Source organism: Oncorhynchus kisutch, linkage group LG5 (genome assembly GCF_002021735.2).
Source record: "Oncorhynchus kisutch isolate 150728-3 linkage group LG5, Okis_V2, whole genome shotgun sequence".
Lineage (NCBI taxonomy): Eukaryota > Metazoa > Chordata > Actinopteri > Salmoniformes > Salmonidae > Oncorhynchus > Oncorhynchus kisutch.
In genome coordinates this window covers 64,141,502-64,164,289 of record NC_034178.2, presented here as the reverse complement: position 1 = coordinate 64,164,289, position 22,788 = coordinate 64,141,502, and the positions used below count along the sequence as shown (strand labels likewise).

General features: G+C 41.3%; 1 protein-coding gene and 1 long non-coding RNA gene across 2 annotated transcripts in view; one reads left to right on the top strand and one right to left on the bottom strand.

Moving 5' to 3' along the window:
* Positions 1 to 5,056: 5,056 nt before the first annotated feature.
* LOC116374235 (uncharacterized) lies at positions 5,057 to 8,722 on the bottom strand. The gene is made up of 4 exons (XR_004210105.1): positions 8,688 to 8,722; positions 7,630 to 7,808; positions 7,406 to 7,462; positions 5,057 to 5,606 (listed from the first exon to the last, which is right to left on the bottom strand). It is a non-coding gene; the product is annotated as an uncharacterized LOC116374235 (long non-coding RNA).
* Positions 8,723 to 17,863: 9,141 nt separating this feature from the next.
* Positions 17,864 to 22,788, top strand: part of LOC109891648 (plexin-B1) — a 153,150-nt gene continuing 148,225 nt past the window's right edge. The window contains exon 1 of the mRNA XM_031823913.1: positions 17,864 to 18,288. The gene's annotated coding sequence lies outside the window, so the exon portion shown is untranslated. The remainder of the gene's footprint in view (positions 18,289 to 22,788) is intronic.

The following is a 22,788-nucleotide window of genomic DNA, read 5'->3' as shown; positions in this document are numbered from 1 at the left end:
CGGTTAGTGAACATTTCCCCCGTTGCCAAGAGATTCCAAACCACCTGACAGCTGTGGCATATCAAGAACAGCATGATCATTACACAGGTGCACCTTGTGCTGGGGACAATAAAAATTCTAAAATATGCTGTTCTGTCACACAACACAATGCCACAGATGTCTCAAGTTTTGAGGGAGCATGCAATTGGTATGCTGACTGCAGGAATGTCCACCAGAGTTGTTGCCAGAGAATTTAATGTTAATTTCTCTACCTTAAGCTGCCTCCAACGTTGTTTTAGAGAATTTGTCCATACATCCAACAGGCCTCACAACCTCAGGTTGTGTATGGGATCGTGTGGGCCATAGGTTTGAAGATGTTAACGTTGTGAACAGTGCCCCATGTTTGTTGTCCGCAGAAGCTACGGACAACAAACACAACTGCATTTTATTGATTGTCACAATCGTCATAATGATTGGACCAAGGCGCAGCTTGCGTAGAGTTCCACATATTTTAATTAATAGAAACTCACCAAACAAACAAACAAACAAACAAACAAACAAACAAACAAACAAAAATGAAACGTGATGCTACTGGTGTGCACACAGGCAACTATCTGTAGACATGATCCCACAAGCACAATGCGGAAATGGCTGCCTAAATATGATCCCCAATCAGAGACAACGATAAACAGCTGTATCTGATTGGGAACCATACCAGGCCAACATAAACCATGAATCACCTAGATGATCCACCCTAGTCACTATCATGCCCCAACCAACAGAAAATAAACAGCTCTCTATGGTCAGGGCAGTACCCCTGACCATAATAAGTATTTCATGTTGTATTCAGCGCATGTGACAAATAAAGTTTGAGTTGACTTGATGTTGTGTTTATATTTTAGTGTGTATATACAATTATATAAAATAAATTATCAAATGCATCATCAGAGAAGGTTAACTGGATTGTAAAATACAACAGTTTTATGACATTATAGTAAAATCCAAGTATGCTCTGACTAATGATATGCAGAAGTATAGAGGTACAAACACTGTGGCTTGCTGAATGCCATAGACAACCAGTACAGTGTAAGACATACAGTTGAAGTGGGAAGTTCACATACACTTTAGCCAAATACATTTAAACTCAGCTTTTCACAATTCCTGACATTTAATCCTAGTACAAATTCCCTGTTTTAGGTCAGTTAGGATCACCACTATTTTAAGAATGTGAAATGTCAGAATAATAGTTGAGAGAATGATTTGCTTCAGCTTTTTGTCATGCGGAATGACGCTGGAGAGACGAAGCAGGTATGGGGAGTAAAACATTTCATTATAATGGACAGAGACGAGACAGGAACAGCGTCAGAAACAAATTCAAAAGACAAAAACAATACAATGCAAATCATTCATACAAATCATTAAAATCCAGACAGAAAATATTTACACAAGAAGCAATGTAATATCACACAGTCAAACTCTCAGTCATTTAGTCATTCTGAGATTCTCACTGTTAAACATCGCACGGCGTTTCAACACAACGGCTCTTTATGTCATCATTTGATCTGATCAGTCAACACCAATTGTTTTTCTAAAGTAATCTAGTATCATTTCCCTGCATCAGCAGGGAACAGAGCAAGGGAGCAGACAAATATAGGGGAGGAAATTAACATGTGATAAGTGCAGGTCCAATAACGCTGATGCGAGTGACGAGGGAAGGCAGGTGTGGGTGATGGATGGCAGGAGCGTGTGATGCAGGGTAATCTGGCGCCCTCAAGTGCCAGGGGAAGGGAAGAGCGGGAGCGGACGTGACAGTACCCCTCCCACTTGGCCCATTCCTCCTGACAGAGCTGGTGTAACTGAGTCACGTTTGTAGGCCTCCTTGCTTTTTCAGTTCTGCCCACAAATGTTCTATAGGAATGAGGTCAGGGCTTTGTGATGGCCACTCCAATACCTTTACTATGTTGTCCTTAAGCCATTTTGCCAAAACTGGAAGTATGCTTGGGTTCATTGTCCATTTGGAAGACCCATTTGCAACCAAGCTTCAACTTCCTTACTGATGTCTTGAGATGATGCCATCTATTTTGTGAAGTGCACCAGTCCCTCCTGCAGCAAAGCACCCCCACAACATGATGCTGCCACCCCCGTGCTTCACGGTTGGGATGTTGTTCTTCGGCTTGCAAACCTCCCCCTTTTTCCTCCAAACATGACGATGGTCATTATGGCCAAACAATTCTATTTTTGTTCTATCAGACCACAGGACATTTCTCCAAAAAGTATGATCATTGTCCCCATGTCACGACTTCCGCCGAAGTCAGGTCCTCTCCCTGTTCGGGCGGCGCTCGGCGTCGCCGGTCTTCTAGCCATCGTCGATCCACTTTTCATTTTCCATTTGTTTTGTCGTTTTACCTCACACCTGGTTTCAATTCCCTCATTTACTTGTTGTGTATTTAACCCTCTGTTCCCCCCATGTGTTTGTGTGGGATTGTTTATTGTAGTGCTTGTGCACGTTCCCTTGGAGTGCACGACGGGTTATTGTGACCATTTACTCTTGTTGTTCTGGATGCCGATGGTTTTGCTTAATAAATCTCTGGTTATTACCAAGTTCTGCTCTCCTGCGCCTGACTTCTCTGCCGCCCATTACGCACCCCGCTACACCCCATGTGCAGTTGTGAACCCTAGTCTGGCTTTCTTTGGCGGTTTTGGAGCTTCTTCCTTGCTGTGCGGCCTTTCAGGTTACGTCGATATAGGACTCGTTTTACTATGGATATAGATACTTTTGTACCTGTTTCCTCCAGCAACTTCACAAGATCCTTTGCTATTATTCTGGGATTGATTTTCACTTTTCGCACCATCCTGAGCGGAATGACGGCTGCGTGATCCCATGGTGTTTATACTTGCATACTATTGTTTGTACAGATGAACGTGGTACCTTCAGGCATTTGGAAATTGCTCCCAAGGATGAACCAGACTTGTGGAGGTCTGCAGTTGTTTTCTGAGGTCTTGGCTGATTTCATTTGATTGTCACCCAGGAGGCCTTAGAGATCCTTTTATGTCTCTATTTTGGTTTGGTCAGGGCGTGAGTTGAGTTGGGCATTCTATGTTGTGGGTTCTATGTTTTCTATTTCTGTGTGTTTGGCCGGGTGTGGTTCTCAATCAGAGGCAGCTGTCTATCGTTGTCTCTGATTGAGAACCATACTTAGGTAGCCTTTTCCCACCTGTGTGGTGTGGGTAGTTGTTTTCTGTTTTGTGTCTTTCTGCACCAGACAGAACTGTTTCGTTCGTGCTCTTCGTTGTTTTTTTGTTTGTTGTTAATCAGTGTTCAGTTCAAATAATAAAGATGAACATATACCACGCTGCACCTTGGTCCTCCACTCCTTCCAACAGCAGTTAAACACTCTTAAGCTGCGTTCATAACCAAGTGGGTATTTACCACATACGACTTGGAAGAATCCACTTGAACACCCCTCTGACTGGTAATTACTAGTGGGAAACTCATCTATCATCCCTGAGCTTTGACGTCACCTACTAACGAAATGACCTCTAAAACAGCATTTTTGGGCAGTTAAATACAACAACAAAGCACAACATTTTTGGTTGACGCAGCTCTTTGGTCATTGACCAATCTGCATTGTCAATTAATTCGAACCACGTGAATGCATCCAACTGGTAGTTATGACTTCCCAACTAGTAATTACTACCTTTCCACTTGGTTATGAATACAGCATTACTCTGAGATACTTGACATAGTACATACCTCCCCTGGTCTGAAGCTCACTGTTGTAGCACAAGTAAGGTTCTGGTGCCCTCCTGTGTCCCTCTGACCAACAGCAAGCTGCATACCATTTTGAGGGCAGCACTGAGACAACATCAGAACATTATTCCTGAAGATGTTACAATGGAAAAAGAGAGAAAATTGAGAGACACTAGTTTTGGAAAGCCGTGTCTTAAAATCTTCACTGAAACCTTTGATTAAACTGACTTATTTCTCCTCTTAATTGCACTGCACCAGATCATGTGCATTCAAAGGTGATGGATTTGATACAGCATTATTTTATTATTTTACTTTATTTAACTAGGTAGGACTAGTTGAGAACAAGTTCACATTTGCAACTGCAACCTGGCCAAGATAAAGCAAAGCAGTTCGACACATACAACAACACAGAGTTACACATGGAGTAAACAAACATACAGTCAATAATACGGTATAAACGTTATTATACAGCATGTGCAAATGAGGTGAGATAAGGGAGGTAAGGCAATAAATAGGCCATGGTGGCAAAGTAATTACAATATAGCAATTAAACACTGGAATGGTAGATGTGCAGAAGATAAATGTGCAAGTAGAGATACTGGGGTGCAAAGGAGCAAGATAAATAAATAAATACAGTATGGGGATGAGGTAGTTGGATGGGCTATTTACAGATGGGCTATATACAGGTGCAGTGATATGTGAGCTGCTCTGACAGCTGGTGCTTTAAGCTAGTAAGGGAGATATGAGTCTCCAGGTCAGTGATTTTTGAAGTTCGTTCCAGTCATTGGCAGCAGAGAACTGGAAGGAAAGGCGGCCAAAGGAAGAATTGGCTTTGGGGATGACCAGTGAGATATACCTGCTGGAGCGCGTGCTACGGGTGGGTGCTGCTATGGTGACCCGTGAGCTGAGATAAGTAAAAGTAAATACAATCTTTAATAATAAAGTTTTACATTAAGACAAAATTCAGACAAAGTGTAAAATCTTTGAGAAACATTTGATAGTAGTTTAGTATGTGAGCAGACTTCCTGTTACTTGTGATACTCCCCTGGCTGGTTGCAAAATATATTTCAGTTTGTGGTTCCTTTTTTGCTATTACCAATCTGTAATAAATATGTTCGAAGTAGTGTATAGATATATATATATATATATATATATATATATATATATATATATATATATATACTTCCGGTCAAATGTTTTATAACACCAACTCATTCAACGGTTTTTCTTTATTTGTTCTATTTTCTACAATGTAGAATAATAGTGAAGACATGAAAACTATGAAATAACACATGTGGAATCATGTGGTAACCAAAAAAGTGTTAAACAACAACATTCTTCAAATAGCCACCATTTGCCTTGAAGACAACTTTGCACACTCCTGGCATTCTCTTGGTGTTTTAACACGTTTGACCTGTAGTGTATATATACAACATATATATATATATATATATATAGATACAGATATAAAATAAATGATCAAATGCATCATCAAATCAATACAACAGTGTGGTGACATTATAGTAAAATCTAAATATGCTATGACTAATGATTTGCAGAAGTATAGCAGTACAAACACAGGGCCTTGCTGAATGCCGTAGACAACCAGTACAGTGTGAGACACATATAAGGGCTTCATAGCAAAAGAACGATGTACATTTTACAGGAGGAATTTTAACTACAACAATACAGTACCAGATAAACAATATCTATACCAGTAGCTGTACTAACATTAAGAAATATCATATCAGCATGTTCCATCTACAACTGCAGCTAATAAACAAATACATAGGATCACACTAGTGTTCTTCCCTTTCCCTCTGCGATCTCCATTAGAAAAATGTATGGAGCTGTAATGCACTCCTTCCTCCTGTCCCTGTTAAAATGAAACAAGCATAGTGTATTATATGTATTCTGCTACTATATGTTTAAACATAGATACCCAAAGGCCTTTGCATTCAACTTTAAAATGGAAGAACGCCTAGAGACAGATCCACAGTCCTCTCCCTGATTTCATCGTGGGGGACAATTAACCACAAGTTTGTTTCCTTTTTTTTGTTTCATCTGCTGGTATGGACATTTCTCAGAGAAATATGCTAAGGAAAATTGTTATCTCTGTAACAAGTAAGGTGCTGGGGTTCAAGCAGACAGGTCTGGAGGTCATTTATGACAAAAGAGCCCTCACTACGATCCACAAGGTACTGATGGACCACAGACATCCTCTTTACCGAGAGTTTGAGCTACTCCCCTCGGGGAGACCTTACAGGGCACCAGGGTACAAAAGGAATAGAGCCAGGCAATCCTTTGTCCCAGAGACAATAAAGCTTCTGAATGTTTAAAAAAAAACTACTCTTAGAAAAAACGGTTCATCGGGCTGTCCCCATAGGAGAATCCTTTTGGTTCCTTTTCAGTTCCATTTTGAAACATTGTGGAAAGGATTCTACCTGAAACCAAAAATGGTTCTTCAAAGGGGTTTCCTATGGGGTCAGCCGAAGATCAAATAAAATGTATGTATATAGCCCTTCTTACATCAGCTGATATCTCAAAGTGCTGTACAGAAACCCAGCCTAAAACCCAAATAGCAAGCAATGCAGGTGTAGAAGCATGTATATGAGTAAATGACAATGGGCTGGCCTACAAGTGTGACATTGTAGTTGACTAAGAGTGCCCTCATGAATTGTACATCTTCATCCTTAATTGTCAGTATATGTCCTTGTCTAAATAGTTTTTATATACAGTATATATATATGCATAGTACGGCAATGAACATTTCCCTATGGGGATGATGAAGCTATTATCTTATTGTGTCCTGTTGTTGTCACGAGAATTTTCAATCCCAATGATAATAACTATCAATCAATCAATAGCTTTGACCAATCCCCGAGGTTTGTAAGACCATGGGTTTAATAATAATTAGTCAAAGACTCAGTTTATGTACAATTTAGTACAGTTTATTCAGAGAATGTTCTAAAGTCCATTATGCAAAGACATCCATTTTATTTCTGTGCACATACTTCCACACAAACAGTGGGTATCCTACGCACATACTTCCACACAAACAGTGGGTATCCTACGCACATACTTCCACACAAACAGTAGGTGAGTTTTATCTCCATAGTTCTCACCACCGTGTATCACTACCCAGCCGACAGTTCCATTCCCCCGAGATTAGGAAAACCTTGAGAAGTACTCCCTGTCCTCTCCCAAGTCTCTGAGGCCTAGCCAGGTTGGTCCAAACACAGTTTTAATTGTTCTTCGGGAATTGTCCTGGGCACCAACACACAAGTTCAAATCCTAAGCTACGCCTTGCTCAGACAGTCTGTGTTTTTCCACTATACAGATACATTGTTTAACCCAATTCCGACTAAAACTACACACATCATCAGATTATAATTTTATGGTTCTAATCAATTTCATACAATTATAAGGTTTCAGAGTGGAATTATTTGATCCTTATCTTTCAACATATACATTATTTTATCAGTTGTATTCTGTGCTGCTCTGCTGGCGCTCATTGTCTGTTTGTATTGTCATTTTAATTGTTTTTATTAACCTGCCCAGGGATTACAGTAAAAAATTTGCTCGCTAAAATGGGCACTTTTACAGTAATTTTGATTAATGTGCACTGTCCCTGTAAAACCACATTTTATAAAGTAAAAGTAAATACCTACATACCTGCACATCGTCGTTGGGTCTCTGAACTATTTTCGGGCGCTCAAGTACATTTTTTCCCTGTGGGTACAAAGAAACTGTTGTCATCATGTGATTCAAAACGTTTTATGCATATATTATTAATTAGGGTGTTAGGGTTATAGCAGTAAACTTATAGTGTTATTGATTGACCAGTTTAAAAAAAATAACATTGTAACATATTTGATAAAAAAATATGTTCATAATACATAAAGGGTGTTTGAAGTTTTGAGAATGAACTTAGCCTTAGCCTTTTCTCTCAAACATCCAGGTCCAAAAAAGGCGAGCAGAGCAGCGACAGCAGCACTGAGAGAACACAAAATGGCCGTCAGCACCCAGGACTGCCCAGAAGACTCAGGAAGACATATTGAAGACTCATCCAGATTCTCTGTGTAAATGCAACACAAAATTGTCAATAGTTGAGAAAAGCAAATATGAAACCATAATGGGATGCTGAAGAGAACATACTGTACCATCAAATGCAATAATGTGACCTGATCCAACAACGGTTTTGCCACCAACTCCTGAGGTACAATAATAAAGCACTAGAAAAGACTCAGTCATGTTGTCGATGGTCAGACTGATGGAGTGGTTGTATTCCACCGTTGTGGGGGATCGGTTGTTAAAGCCTTTGTAGAATTGATTTAGAACTTCCTACGGGCTAACAATAGACTGTTTGGCTGAGATGATGACGAAGGGAAGCTTGTTGCTCTGTTTGTCCATACCACACTGTTTGGTTTTTGTGTTCTACACTGCAGAACAGAGTGACCTTGTCCCCAGGTCTGACGACTCTGGTCACCGTTTGGTCAGAGGGAGCCAGTGGACTGGAGAACACTGGAGAGACCAGTGGAGAAACAGACATGACTATAGAGCCTACTAACTTTTCTATCATTGTTTTAGGTTAGTCACACACAGTAACACAGTTCCTAACAATTGACTTATTAATGCAGACAGGCCTACTATGGTCACATAACCTTGTACGATTTATTATAAGTATCTGTAATGTAATATTATCTTGTCATGATCCTGACATTGGATAACTGCAACATAGAAATGCATTACACATAAGATAAGCCTTAGAAGTCGTAAGGGCTCATGCATGCTGATTACAAGTAACAAAGCATTTGATCATTATTGTTTGCTGTTAGGTGAAGTGTTCCCACAACAGCACTTTACTTAAAGTTACCTAGACTGGTCTTGATAGACTTATGAGTTGATGTAAATAAATATAGTTGATTTAGAACTCAGTAGATAGGCAGGTACTTACAATGTAGGACAATCAGGACAATATGAATGTTCTCCATATTTACAGATGTTAACTGTGGTGAAAGAGACACCTGAGTTTTATAACCAAGGGGCTTTCGTTATTACCTTAAATGGACAGATACAAAGAGAGGCTAAGTTATTGGTTCACCGTATGTCATGTCACCTCCTCCTTTAAGCCCCCACCTGATTATCTGAGTGTCAATGATGAAGCTGCCAGTGATCTTGGGTGGTTTGGCTGTGTTATTGTGCAAAACAAAACTTTGGTGGTTGATATTTGCTTTTTGTATGCATCTACTCGTAAAGGCATAGATGAAATGTGTAAGTGTGCAACATCCTTGAGGATATGACAAATTACAATGAAGGTATTGAATTCATTTTCCGTAAGGACCCCTCTAAAAAGCACATTTTCTTCTACCTCTTCTCAAAAAAGCAGCGCTCCTGGCTCTGCCGTCCTACCACTGGCGGTACCATTCAGATTGTGACATGACGCACTGTCAGATGATATACAATATATTTGTTAAACCAATGTATGAACTTTGTCAAGTGTATCAGTGATCACCTTACCTAAGGTCTTGTCATAAGCTGAGACCGAAACATGTTTTCACCCCTCACCCTACTGTACTGGTAATAATAGACCGGAGGTAGTAAAAGTGGTCAAATAGTGCATACTGGTATGTCATATTATTCTGTACGTAAATCTGAGACAATTAATTTAGTATGATATGTATTCATTTGTCGATGTATGATATGTTACGAAATATAATTTGTATTATATGTTATGAATTTACAAAACGTACAATATGTTATGAATTTGTTAAGGTATTATATGTTACACATTTTCTAAATGTATGATATATTACGAATTTGAGCTAACTGGCTAACGTTAAGTAACTGGCTAACGTTAGCTAGACTAGGGGTTAGGTTGAAGGTTACAGGTGCTTTGTAGCTCAGTGGGTAGAGCATGGCGTGTGTAATGCCAGGTTAGTGTGCTTGGTTCCTGCTACCACCCATATGTGAAATGTATGCACAAATGACTTTACGTCTCTTTGATAAAAACATCTGCTGAATGCCATACATTATCACAGTTCAGTTTAGGAGTTAGGGGAAGGGTTTGCTGAAAAGTTGCTAAAATGCCCAAGTTGTACCTGATAAGATTTGAACTTGTGCCCTTTGGTTGCTAGATGTTTGCATTATACCAACCACACTATTTTCATTTTTGCCTTAAATAACCATCTGTCTTATGTTACCATACCAAACATAACATATCATACTAATTTGAGTGTCCTGGATTCACAATTACTGTGTTACATCTAGTCTATGAGAACAGGCTGAATAATGACCTCTATCAGTGTATTTTGTTTTTGCATAGATTACAATGCTGGGAAAGACATATTTTACTAATGCCAATTGTGCTGCTATTTTTAAAGGGTAATAAAATACAGAAAACTAAGCAGCTAAATACTGTTTATCTTTGCTTCTTATTCCAAATGAACAGTTATATTTTGGTCTTCATGTAATATTTGATTCCACCTGAATAAAATACATGCAACATACAACATATCAGACAGACTCATAGCCCTGTTCTCAGTTGTACTGCATCATCAGTTGAAATGCTACATTTTGAATATGAATAAAAACATATTGTTCAGGAAGTCAGTCAGTGGGCACATCTATCTATCTATCTGTCTGACTGTTGATCAATTAGTCCCTGCACAGTGCACAGCTTAACATACAGTATCATTGACTACCATCACATCGGACACTACAGTACATCAGAAATATTAATTTCAACATGAATCTGTTAGTCTCCCCCCCACACACACACACTTCCTACTCGACCTTGTCGACTGGCACTGCAGGTACCACAGGGTTAATTAGTTCATTAGTAGAACAAACACTGTGACGATACTATCCTAGCCTAACCCAAGAAATTACAGTCCAAATTCCAACAAAATAGCCATTCAGGTCAGCTCTTTGCACAGCATTGAAGGACAAGCCAATCTGAGCCTCCTTACATTACAACAGGATAATCTTTACCACCATTTCCTCTCCAATATGATCAATTTATGAAACACAGCGAACACCCAATATGACAAGCGATGTATGATCGGATAGCAAACAGAGCACAATCCAATAATCAGTCTGCTGTGCCACATGACCGAGTCGATTGTTTTTCTCTCCTCAATGACCTTGAGAATGAATGGCACTGGCCAGATGTAATAGTTGGGCGTAAGCTGGGCCAATAGCCTGCTCAGAGGACTAATTAACCACAGGAAAAGGGAACTACAAATAGTGGAGATGGATAGTCCTCAGATTCAGGGCTGTAGATGGTATTAGATTAGAAATCACTTTTCAAATCCCATAAAAATAAAAAAAAGTATTATAATTTTTTATTTAACATTTATTTAACTATGGAAGTCAGTTAAGACCAAATTCTTATTTACAATGACAACCCACCCCGGCCAAACCTGGACGACATCAATAAATGATCCATACAGTAATTCGATCACAAGCTTTGCGTCCACACCTGGTATCAAAATGTGTCCTGTGCCTGTGCTTTTTTACAGAGATCATCTCTCAAATGTGTCCACATCATGAATGGATTTGATTTCCAAATACATTTAATGCGTCTTCACCAGTCCACAACACAGAAACAGTGTGTCCTTGTCCACCTCCAGATGAGGTCAACCAGATCACAGATGTAGTCAACCATCCACCTGACATCTTGTAAGGGGTATGATGTCCTCACAAATGCCTAGGAGAATGCTACATCTTCCAACTCAATCCAATCAGGGGTATGGCTCACATCAACACCATTATCCCAGAAACCCTAGACCCACTCCAATTTGCATACCGCCCAAACAGACCCACAGATGATGCAATCTCTGTTGCACTCCACACTGCCCTTTCCCACCTGGACAAAAGGAACACTTATGTGAGAACGCTATTCATTGACTACAGCTTTGCGTTCAATACCATAGTGCCCTCAAAGCTCATCACTAAGCTAAGGACCCTGGGATTAAACACCTTCCTCTGCAACTGGATCCTGGACTTCCTGACGGGCCATCCTCAGGTGGTAAGGGTAGGTAGCAACACATCTGCCTCGCTGATCCTCAACACTAGAGCTCCCCAGGAGTGCGTGCTTAGTCCCCTCCTGTACTCCCTGTTCACCCACGACTGCATGGCCAGGCACGACTCCAACACCATCATTAAGTTTGCAGACGACACAACAGTGGTAAGCCTGATCACCGACAACGACGAGACAGCCTATAGGGAGGAAGTCAGAGACCTACCGGGTGGTGCCAGAATAACAACCTATCCCTCAACGTAACCAAGACTAAGGAGATGATTGTGGACTACAGGAAAAGGAGGACCGAGCATGCCCACATTCTCATCGACGGTGCTGTAGTGGAGCAGGTTGAGAGCTTCAAGTTCCTTGGTGTCCACATCACCAACAAACTAGAATGGTCCAAGCACACCAAGACAGTCGTGAAGAGGGCACGACAAAGCCTATTCCCCCTCAGGAAACTAAAAAGATTTGGCATGGGTCCTGAGATCCTCAAAAGGTTCTACAGCTGCAACATCGATAGCATCCTGACTAGTTGCATCACTACCTGGTACGGCAATTGCTCAGGTTCTGACCGCAAGGCACTACAGAGGGTAGTGCATATGGCCCAGTACATCACTGGGGCTAAGCTGCCTGCTATCCAGGACCTCTACACCAGGCGGTGTCAGAGGAAGGCCCTAAAAATGGTCAAAGACCCCAGCCACCCCAGTCATAGACTGTTCTCTCTACTACCGCATGGCAAGTGGTACTGGAGTGCCAAGTCTAGGACAAAAAGGCTTCTCAACAGTTTTTACCCCTGTTACGGATACAGTTATCCTGTGTGTGTGTATCCTGTGTGTGTGTTTCTTTTCTCTCCTTCTCCCCTCACAGGTGAAAATCATCACTCCCCAATCAGTCAACAATCAATCATCAATCAGAAGACACACCTCCTCCTGTTTCCTACCCTATCACAGTTCCTTCCCCATGGTTTAAAAACCCCATCATTTGTTTGCTCTAGAGCTAGCTCAATATCTCTCTGTAAATGCCATGTCTGTAGGTCTCTGTGTTTCACTCTCTCTTTGTCTTAAACCTCTCTTTTGTTTGAGCACCTCCATAGCACTTTCATCACCTGTGAGTATTGTTTTGGTTATGGTGTTTGTTTGTTGCTGGTGGGAAAAAGGGGAAACCAAGACAAGTCGCCCATGGGCATACACTACCCGTAGGTGAACTTTGTTAAATACACTAGTTAGAACTGGGCGGACCACCCACTGTATTTTTGGTTAGTTAGCTGTTAAAGTAGGCTAGTCTAGCTTAGGGGTGTTTTTGTATATTTATTGTTTCTTTCCTTGGGTCCAGCTCAGCCCCTTTTCCTGCTCCCCCCATTACCGTGTGTTTATAAATAAACTGAGTTTGACGGTAGATTTCAGTTGTCCTGGTTATTTCGTTCACACTTTTACTTTGTCACAATTATAATTTGCATGAGTTATGTTACGGGTCTCATTACCATCCCCCCTAGACTGTCGGGCCAAAAGGGATTCGTAACAACCCCCAAGCCATAAGACTCCTGAACAGGTAATCAAATGGCTACCCGGACTATTTTGCATCCAACCCCTCTTTTTACGCTGCTGCTGCTCTCTGTTTATCACATATGCATAGTCACTTTTACTATACATTCATGTACATACTTCCTCAATTGGGCCGGCTAACCGGGCTATCTATCTGCATTGTGTCCCGCCACCCACCAACCCCTCTTTTACACTACTGCTACTCTCTGTTCATCATATATGCATAGTCACTTCAACCATATCTACATGTACATGCTACCTCAATCAGCCTGACTAAGCGGTGTCTGTATGTAGCCTCGCTAATTTTATAGCCTCACTACTGTATATAGCCTGTCTTTTTACTGTTTTATTTCTTTACTTACTTATTGTTCACCTAAACTTTTTGCACTATTGGTTAGAGCCTGTAAGTAATCATTTCACTGTAAGGTCTACACCTGTTGCATTCGGCGCACGTGACAAACTTTGATTTGATTCCTTACTCCATGAACAACCCACATTGTGTTATGGCTATAGCTTTAAAATATTATATTTATTTCTCAAACATGTTCTCAACAGATATCACTTTTATTATGACGGTCTCAGAACATTTTTTGCAGTGTAAAAACGAATGGATTATTTTTCAATTTGCATGGCCCAAAAGGAAGGAATCATTGCCACGACTTCACTCCCCAAACAAGGTGCATGAATAGAGGAGTAAACTGAAGTGGAGAGGAGATTCAGCAACACCTGGAGGACTACAGAATTAAGTAAAAAACATATTTATTGCTATTACCTTTCTACTTTTAGCAATAAATAATATATTTTTTAAATTCCATTGTCCTCCAGGTGTTGTTGAATCTCCTCTCCACTTGAATTTGCAGGAAGAGGAAATTGTACCATATCATGTAATGTGTCCTACTATGATGGTTCGCTTCTTTGTGTAACTTCTATGGGAGATTTAGCCCATTTACCTATACATTTCAATCCTTTCTTTGCATTCTTTGATAAAATATAATGAAACAGTGTTTTATCTAGGGGCACGAGGTCAATTCCTCAATGAAAGGATAATGGACTGTTCCTCAAATATTCTGGCTTTCTAGCCTAAATTTATGGAGATTAGGATGAGGGGGATTAGTTTATGACACATTCGTCTGGATGGTATTAACTGTCCAAAACAACCTCTGGGTTGCCAGATGTACAAAGACACAAGCCATGCCAGGACACACTCAGTGTTTCATGTACCGTGGATACAAAATCAGCTGTAGTTTTATTTACACATGCATGCACACACACGACTGTCTGGCCAATTCAGATGCTTTACATTAACAAGTCCAATCTCAATGTACAGAAAAACAGAAGCTTTTAATGTAGAAAAACAGAACAGGAGCTTTTAATGCAGAAGTACAGAAACACCAAAACACCTTGTCCGGACCTGCTGTTTTGGACTCTCTCTCTACCGCGCCTGCTGTCTCTAAACTCTGAATGATCCGTTATGAAAAGCCAACTGACATTTACTCCTGAGGTGCTGATCTGTTGCACCCTCTACAACCACTGTGATTATTCTTATCTGACCCTGCTGGTAATCTATGAACGTTTGAACATCTTGGCCCTGTTCTGTCATCTCCACCTGGCACAGCCAGAAGAGGACTGGCCACCCCTTAGAGCCTGGTTCCTCTCTAGGTTTCTTCCTAGGTTCTGGCCTTTCTAGCGTGTTTCTACATCTGCATTACCTGCTGTTTGGGGTTTTAGGCTGGGTTCCTGTATAGCACTTTGCGACATCAGCTGATGTACGAAGGGCTATATAAACACATTTGATTGATTCATTGATTTTAATGTAGAAAAACAGGAGCTTTTAATGCAGAAAAACAGCAGCTTTTAATGTACTGTAGAAATATATGAACTTTTAATGTAGAAATATAGCTTTTAATTCAGAAAAACAGCAGCTTTTAATGTAGAAATATAGGAGCTTTTAATGTAGAAATATATTAGCTTTTAAAGTAGAAATACAGCAGCTTTTAATGCAGAAATACAGAAGCTATTAAATGCAGAGAAACAGTTTTTAATGCAGAAAGAAAGTAGCTGACAATCGAGTTTTGACTTTGGAGCATAGACAGATACACCTCTGTATGAACGTCATATTAATGATCTTTAAAATCCTCACAATTTGATGGCATGAATCCGTTACATCACAGGGGGTGATAACGCCCTGAGCCAGAATGGTGTTGGGCTTTCACCCCGACCCCCTCCATCCCCCCACCGTGTCTGTCCCCTCCTCTCACCCCGGTCTGGGTTTACCCAGCTCCTCCCACTCTGCAGAAAGGCAGAGTTGGTATTCAGAGGGGTAGTCTGAGAGCTGGATGAATGGCTCAGTGTTTCAGGGGGCATGAATGCAGAGTGTAGCCCCTGACAGACAGGCATGTTCATTCACATACCCAGTTTTCCCCTTTCACCACACCTCACTCTGTCCCCCTGCCATGAATACTAGCCTGTGCTTACACACACAGACACACACACAGACAGACAGACAGACAGACGGACAGACTAGTGGGGATTAAGAAAATACTCCTCAGTTCTGCTTTCTCTCTCTCACTCACACTTTGTCTCTCTCACTCACTCACACTTTCTCTCTATCCCCTTTGTGTTTATTTGTTCTTTTTAATCTATTTTCATCAAGTTGTTGTTTCATTTCTCAATCCCTCCCTCTTTTTTGCCTCATTAGCCTATTTTTATCCTCTTGTTTGCGTGTAGTTAAATAGTGGCTTTTGGGGAGTGGCGTGGGGTGTGGGAATTGAGGCGGAGAAGAGGGCCTTTGAATCCTAGCTGAGATCACACGACAGTGTATGTATGTTTAACCTTCATTAAAGGGGAAGTGTGAGGGGACACAAAAGTCATTTTCTCCAGGAGAGGGGGATAGAGAGACAGAGAAAAACCCTCCAGGATTATGTTTGTATGTTCTCTGTGTGGTCTCCATTGATATGTATGTTGTGGGTCTATAAGTTTAGACCTTTCTGTATTCAAACAAGATGGAGCAAATGACATCACTTCAGACTGACCAAATAACACATTATTGTAACATAGAGTCACACTGACATGGTAATACAAATGTTAGCAGAGAAATGTACATTTTTGAGAATGTGACAACTTTAGTTTACTGTATTCTTACATGTCCTTTTACTGTAGCTCTGTGCAAGTGTTTCGCAAAAAAAGGTCAGTTTAATGTGTTTTTTTCAGCATCCTTATATTAATGCACTCACACTTTAGGGTTTTTCCCAATACAGCACCAATGATTCTCCAGTGATTATGTTAATGTAAGCTCTGGTGTTATATTTTGGGAACTGTGTTTCCATAGCTAGGGCTGACAATTGTAAAGAGCATAATCAACAACCTCTGCATCATCAACATAGTTGCTTTGTGAGGTGTTAACAGTGGAAGGTGGAATTGTTATTTAGCCCAAATGCCAGCTGAAAGGTATCAGTGACCTGGCCTTGGCCCCCATCAGAGCCTTTTTGGTAAAACAGTTGAGTAAATCCTTAGTGGCAATTCGACATCTGGATAAGAGTGTATTGTATCTATACTGAACAAAATTATAAATGTAACATGTAAAGTGTTTGTCCCATGTTTCATGAGCTGAAATAAAATATCCCAGAAACGTTCCATTCCATTTCTAAACAATTTTGTGCTCAAATGTGTTTACATCCTTGTTAGTGAGTATTTCTCCTTTGCCAAGATAATCCATCCACCTGGCAAGCTGATTAAACAGAAAGATCAATACTGAGGTGCACCTTGTGCTGGGGACAATAAAAGGCCACTCTAAAATGTGCAGTTTTGTCACACAACACAATACCACAGGTGTCTCAAGTTTTGAGGGAGCATGCAATTAGCATGCTTACTGCAGGAATGTCCACCAGAATATTGCCAGAGAATATAATGTTAATTTCTCTACCATAAGCCACCTCCAACATTGCTTTAGAGAACTATGCACTCCCAGGCCCACCCATGGCTGCGGCCCTGCCCAGTAATGTGAAATCCATACATTAGGGCCTAACGGATATATTTAAAATGACTGATATCCTTATATGAACTCAGTAAAATATTTTTTATTGTTACATGTTGCATTTACATTTTTGTAAAGTTAAGTTAATAACTAAACTACATTTCATAAACTCCAGATTCTGGTGGATATATCTGTATTGAAATATGTAGGCCTAACCTCTGTGATATTTTATTTAATTTAACTAGTCAAGTCAGTTAAAAACAAATTCATATTTTCAATCACGGCTTAGGAACAGTGGGTTAACTGCCTTGTTCAGGGGCAGAACAGACTTTTACCTTGGCAGCTTCGGGATTCAATATAGCAACACTTTCGGTTACTGGCCCAACGCTCTAACCACTAGACTCCCTGCCGCCCTGATATAGCTTGTTGATCCCTCTTCATAAAGCAGCACAGGCACTCACAACATTACTACTCTCACAACAGTGCCATTTTATTGGAAATCTAATATTTTGCCCCTTTAAGAGAACCAGGTTGGTTGATCAGGAGGGGTCAGACAGTCACCGGGATATTTCAGTGTGGCCAAGCCCCTTTAAAACATCACGCATATCGGGGGCTGGCGTATCTATGCAGTCGCGAGGATATCTATCCATTCTCGACACTATTCACCCGGTACATGTGGAAATCGTAGAAAGCGCACAGTGCAATTTGAGAATAACATCACATCAATACGAGCACGCATGAGTTGGGTTTATACCGGGAAATGTACATGAACATCGCAGGTCTTTTACTAAAACTGAGTTGTTTGAAGCGCGTCTCGTGAAACAATCTAATACCAACCAAACTCAAATCTGAACGAGAGTGGAATTTGTGTTCTCCTTAAACCTGCAACCGTTGTGATTTGCCTGGATTTAAAAGCACAAGTTGCGGACAAATTGGATAAGACACCCCAGGGAAGGGCACTGAATACTTGCAAGAAATTGCAGGTCGTGGAATGAAACCTCTTTTATAAGAATTGAAGGTGAGTGAAGGATTTCTGAGCTTGTGTTACTTCCATGGCTCCAGGCCAAGTGTGAATCTACTTTTGAGCCTGGCAAAACCCTGTTTGTCAGAAACGTTCCATAGTTACTGCACATAGGGGTTACCTAGTAGGGTGAATGTGACCAACCGCACTAACGTTGAAAGCAGACACCAATACTTCGTGTATCGGTATATGGAATACAACGTTGCTATGTAAAATGAGTCTTCGTGTAAAAGTTGAGTGCGTAAATAAACGTATGTGGTAACGCTATGTACTATCACTAGGTTATTACAACCCAGTTGTCTTTTGCATTAGGCTATCTGGCGTCAAATTGTGACCACACTACTTTTAGTTGGCGGCTACAATGTCACTAGCAAAATATTCTTAGTTTGGTAACAAATGTTGTAACAACTACTTATTGCCTTGTGATACATTGTTGTAATTCTCGAAAATAAATCCATAGTATCCTGTGTATAAGTATCACACGAGTATTTGAGGTAGAGTATATGAGGTAGAGTCAAAGCCAATGGAAGGTTGTAAAGCAACTTCGCTGCTGTTTAGTTCATTGAACCCCAGTAGGCGGTGGATCATCAGAGAAGGACTGCTTGTTCTGTTTCTGCAGCCCGTTTGGTCAGTGTCCGGCAGGCTTCGTTGCTCTACGCTGCAGTCTTCACAATACTTCTCCGGTGGCATTTCTGTATAGAAAATACTTCTTATTATTATTACTATTATGTCTGTTTTTTTTCAGATAGTAATTACAACTTTCATTGCTATGTTGAAGAACTTACTGGCAATGTAACCAGTGTATCAAACTTTGATTTTGGAGGCAGATTGAACAAAAATGGAGGGAGGGCGTAATGGTGATAAAGAATTCCTCTTCAAGATATGTCAATAATCGTCAACCTGCATATTCAGCTGGTTGACACACTGATCCCTAAGTAACATGTTCACAGGTGTTTGATCTGTTACACAGTTTGTGTCCCAGTATGTGGCTTGACAGAAGCAATTCTATGGAAGATGTCACAGCTACAGTCATGCACCCCCTCCCTCCACACACAGGCAATCCACTCAAACAAATGCGGGATAAATAACATGCTTTGATGGAATTCAGTAGATTTACTACTATTGGTTGTCTTGTTAAGGCTAAGTATTTAACCTGTTAGCTGGTCCTTTAGATGGGATAACGATGCTTGTTAAGTAATGTGTCACAAAATGACAAGGAGAAAGGCATGTGAAAGGCTCGACCTTGGTATTTAGTCTAAAGGTAAGCAGTGATTATTTTAAGTGTTGTGTATAGAATTAGGCTGAGACGGTTATTAGAAGGTTCAAGTCCAGGCCATGATGTTTTCTACCACTTCATTTTATTTCTAAATGTGTGTGTTTTGATATTCATTTATCCAACAACATCCATGGCAAATGTAGACCGAAGAGCAGTCCGTGAGAGTGAATGCCTGATCTCTTGCATCCCTCAGGGTTAACAGACCCTGCCTCAGTAACCTACCATTCCTCAAATGATGGCCATCTGTTCTTTTAAGCTCATAGCTTCCCTCATAACTGAAGTGACAGATTAAGTTATGACAGCGCCATAAACCCAGAAACCACATGGAATGTCCTATCTTGATATTGATTGCCATTGAACTTCTTGGTCGACCCGGCATGTACAGTGCATTCGGAAAGTATTCAGACCTCTTGACTTTTTTCACATTTGTTACATTCGACTTATTCTAAAGTGGTTTGTCCCCCCCCCCCCCCCCCCCCCCAGCAATCTACACACAATAGTCCATAATGGACGAAGCAAAAACTGTTTTGTAAATGTATAAAAACTGAAATCACATTTTACATAAGTATTCAGACCCTTTACTCAGTACTTTGTTGAAGCACATTTGGCAGCGATTACAGCCTTGAGTCTTCTTGGGTACGATGCTACAAGCTTGGCACACCTGTATTTGGGGAGTTTCTCACATTCTTCTCTGCAGATCCTCTCAAGCTCTGTCAGGTTGGATGGGGAGCGTCTCTGCACATCTATTTTCAGGTCTCTCCAGAGAGTGGTTGGGCCACTCAAGGACATTCAGAGACTTGTCCCACAGCCACTTCTGAATTGTCTTGGCTGTGTGCTTAGGGTCGTTGTCCTGTTGGAAGGTGAACCTTCATCCCAGTCTGAGGTCCTGAGCGCTCTAGAGCAGATTTTCATCAAGGATCTTTCTGTACTTTGCTTCATTCATCTTTCCCTCGATCCTGACTAATCTGCCAGTCCCGGCCACTGAAAAACATCCCAACAGCATGATGCTGCCACCAGCATGCTTGATAGGAGGGAGGGTGCCAGGTTTCTTCCAGATTGTGATGCTTGGCATTCAGGCTCTGGTCATCAGACCAGAGAATCTTGTTTCTCATGGTCTGAGAGTCTTTTAGGTGCCTCTTGGCAAACTCAAAACGGGCTGTCCTGTGTCTTTACTGAGGAGTGGCTTCCGCCTGGCCACTCTACCATAAAGGCCTGATTGATGGAGTGCTGCATAGATGGTTGTCCTTTTTCTCCCAACTCAACAGAGGAACTCTGGAGCTCTGTCAGAGTTACCATTGGGCTCCCTGACCAATGCCCTTCTCTTCCGATTGCGCAGTCTGGCCGGGCGGCCAGCTGTAGGAGGAGTCTTGGTGGTTCCAAACTTCTTCCATTTTAAGAATGATTGAGGCAACTGTTTTCTTGGGTCCTTCAATGCTGCAGACATTTCTTGGTGTCCTTCCCCAGATCTGTGACTTGACACAACCCTGTTTCGGAGCCCTACTGACAATTCCTTTGACCCCAGGGCTTGGTTTTTGCTCTGATATGCACTGTCAACTGTGGGACCTTTTTATATAGACAGGTGTGCTGTGTGGGATGATCAATGGAAACAGGATGCACCTGAGCTCAATTCTGAGTCTCATGGCAAAGGTTCTGTTTTTTAAATTTTTATAGATTTGCTAAAATGTCTAAACCAGTTTTTATTTTATTTGTAATTATGAGCTATTGTGTGTAGATGAGGGGGACAATTGAATACATTTTAGAATAAGGCTGTAATGTAACTAAATGTGGAAAAAATCAAGGGGTCTGAATACTTTCCAAATGCACTGTAATAACTAGATTCTTTAAAAAATGCAACTATATCACAACTTAAAGGAACTAGTTATTTTCTTGATTTTAGTTTAGTCTGCTTATCACTAAGCTAAGGATCCTGGGACTAAACACCTCCCTCTGCAACTGGATCTTGGACTTCTTGACGGGCCGTCCCCAGGTGGTGAGGGTAGGTAGCAACACATCTGCCACGCTGATCCTCACGACTGCATGGCCAGGTACGACTCCAACACCATCATTAAGTTTGCAGACGACCCAACAGTGGTAAGCCTGATCACCGACAATGATGAGACCGCCTATAGGGAGGAAGTCAGAGACCTGCCGGGTGGTGCCAGAATAACAACCTTTCCCTCAACGTAACCAAGACTAAGGAGATTATTGTGGATTACAGGAGAAGGAGGATCGAGCAGGCCCTCATTCTCATCGACGGTTGCTGTAGTGGAGCAGGTTGAGAGCTTCAAGTTCCTTGGGGTCCACATCAACAACAAACTAGAATGGTCCAAACACACCAAGACAGTTGTGAAGAGGGCACGACAAAGTCTATTCCCCCTCAGGAAACTAAAAGGATTTGGCACGGGTCCTGAGATCCTCAAAAGGTTCTACAGCTGACTGGTTACATCACTAACTGGTACGGCAATTGCTCGGCCTCTGACCGCAAGACACTACAGAGGGTAGTGCGTACGGCCCAGTACATTACTGGGGCTAAGCTGCCTGCCATCCAGGACCTCTACACCAGGTGGTCAGAGGAAGGCCCTAAACATTGTCAAAGACCCCAGCCACCCCAGTCATAGACTGTTCTCTCTACTACCGCATGGTAAGGGGTACTGGAGTGCCAAGTCTAGGACAAAAAGGCTTCTCAACAGTTCTTACCCCCAAGCCATAAGACTCCTGAACAGGTAATCAAATGGCTAGCCGGACTATTTGCATTGTGTGCCCCCCCCCACCCCTCTTTTTACGCTGCTGCTACTCTCTGTTTATCATATATGCATAGTCACTTTAACTATACATTACTACCTCAATTGGGCCGACCAACCAGTGCACCTGCACATTGGTTAACCGGGCTATCTGCATTGTGTCCCACCCACCAACCCCTCTTTTACACTACTGCTACTCTGTTCATCATATACAGTGGGGAGAACAAGTATTTGATACATTGCCGATTTTGCAGGTTTTCCTACTTACAAAGCATGTAGAGGTCTGTAATTTTTATCATAGGTACACTTCAACTGTGAGAGACGGAATCTAAAACAAAAATCCAGAAAATCACGTTTTGGACCATTTTTGGGGGAAACTGTCAAGCGTGTAGTTGGCAGGTAGCCTAGTGGTTAGAGCATTGGGCCAGTAACCGAAAGGTTGTTGGATCGAATAACCGAGGTGACAAGGTAAAAATCTGG